This window comes from Colobus angolensis, unplaced genomic scaffold (genome assembly GCF_000951035.1).
Source record: "Colobus angolensis palliatus isolate OR3802 unplaced genomic scaffold, Cang.pa_1.0 Scaffold490, whole genome shotgun sequence".
Lineage (NCBI taxonomy): Eukaryota > Metazoa > Chordata > Mammalia > Primates > Cercopithecidae > Colobus > Colobus angolensis.
Genome location: NW_012118377.1, coordinates 158,451 through 160,114, shown reverse-complemented (window position 1 = coordinate 160,114; position 1,664 = coordinate 158,451).

Genomic DNA, 1,664 nt, shown 5'->3' with positions numbered 1-1,664 from the left:
GTAATTTTATTTTATTTTTAGACAGACGCCTGTATGTGACAGAATAGGGGTGACGGCTGTGATTACAGTGCGACCCAAGTCCAGTGTCTGCGCCTGTACCTTGTGGCTGTGTGACCTTGGCCAAGTGAATAAGGGCAAATTTGCCCTTTTTGTTTTGGGGTGGTTTTTTTTTTGTTTTGTTTAGACACCGTCTCACTCTGTTGCCAAGGCTGAAGTGCAGTGGTGCGATCACAGCTCACTGCATCCTTGACTTACGGGGCTCAGGTGATCCTCCCACCTCAGCCTCACAAGTAGCTGGGACTACGGGCAGGCGCCACCACGCTCAACTAATTTTGTATTTTTTGTAGAGATGGGGTTTTGCCCTGTGGTCCAGGCTAGTCTCAAACTCCTGGGCTCAAGCAATCCTCCCGGCTCATCCTCCCAAAATGGATTACAGGTTTGAGACACCGTGCCCGGCCTGCCCTTTTTTTGCCCAGGCTGGAGTACAATGGTACGATCTCGGCTCACTGCAACCTCCATTTCCTGAGTTCAAGCAATTTTCCTGCCTCAGCCTCCCGAGTAGCTGGGATTACAGGCATGGGCCACCACACCCAGCTAGTTTTGTATTTTTAGTACAGATGGGGTTTCTCCATGTTGGTCAGGCTGAGCTTGAACTCCCGACCTCAGGTGATCCACCTGCCTCAGTCTCCCAAAGTGCTAGGATTACAGGCGTGAGCTGCCGCGTCCAGCCTGCCCTCTCTTTTTGAACTGGAACGTCCATCTTCTCTTGTCCTAGAACATCGGAGCTCCTGGTTCCCATGCCTGTGGTCCTGGAGTGAATTCCACACCAGTTTTCCTGGTTCTACAGCTGGTCGATGGCAGATGGTGCAACTCCTAGGGCTCAGGAAGCCTGTGAACCTGTCCCCATAATAAATCCCTTTCTCTCTAACGCTGTGTGTGTGGATGTCTCCCTTCCATTGATTCTGTTTCTCTGAGGAAACTTAGCAAATACAGAGGGAGATTATTGGTCTGAAAAGGAAGGAACATAATGCATTTTCTTTAAGTGCCACCTACTTCTCCCTGATGCTAAGTTTTAGTATCATCCGGCCGGGCGAGATGGCTCACACCTGTAATTTCAGCAGTTTGGGAGGCCAAGGGGTGCGGACCACTTGAGGTCAGGAGTTCGAGACCAGACTGGCCAACATGGTGAAACCTCATCTCTACTAAAAACACAAAAATTAGCCAGGCATGGTGTCAGGTGCCTGCAATCCCAGCTACTGGGGAGGCTGAGATACGAGAATCACTTGGACCTGGGAGGTGGAGGTTGCAGTGAGCCAAGATGGCACCACTGCACTCCAGCCTGGGCAACAAAGTGGGATTCCATCTCAAAAAAAAAAAAAAGGTTTTAGTATCATCAACTGTGGCTGAATCTTTCCAATTGGTCCGGACAAGTATAGTGGAACCTGTGGCGGGGCTGGAACCTGTGCAACTGTTCCTAAAACCCATGGGGAAGGTCACAGCCAGGATGAATTTCCTGCCAAGGTCTGCGGTAAAAGTGAGGACATGGCTCACAGGAAGTTTCACAACCTCTACACTCAGGCCTTGATGAAAGTGACTGTGGCCGGGCGCAGTGCCTCACGCCTGTAATCCCAGCACTTTGGGAGGCCGAGGCGGGCGGATCACGA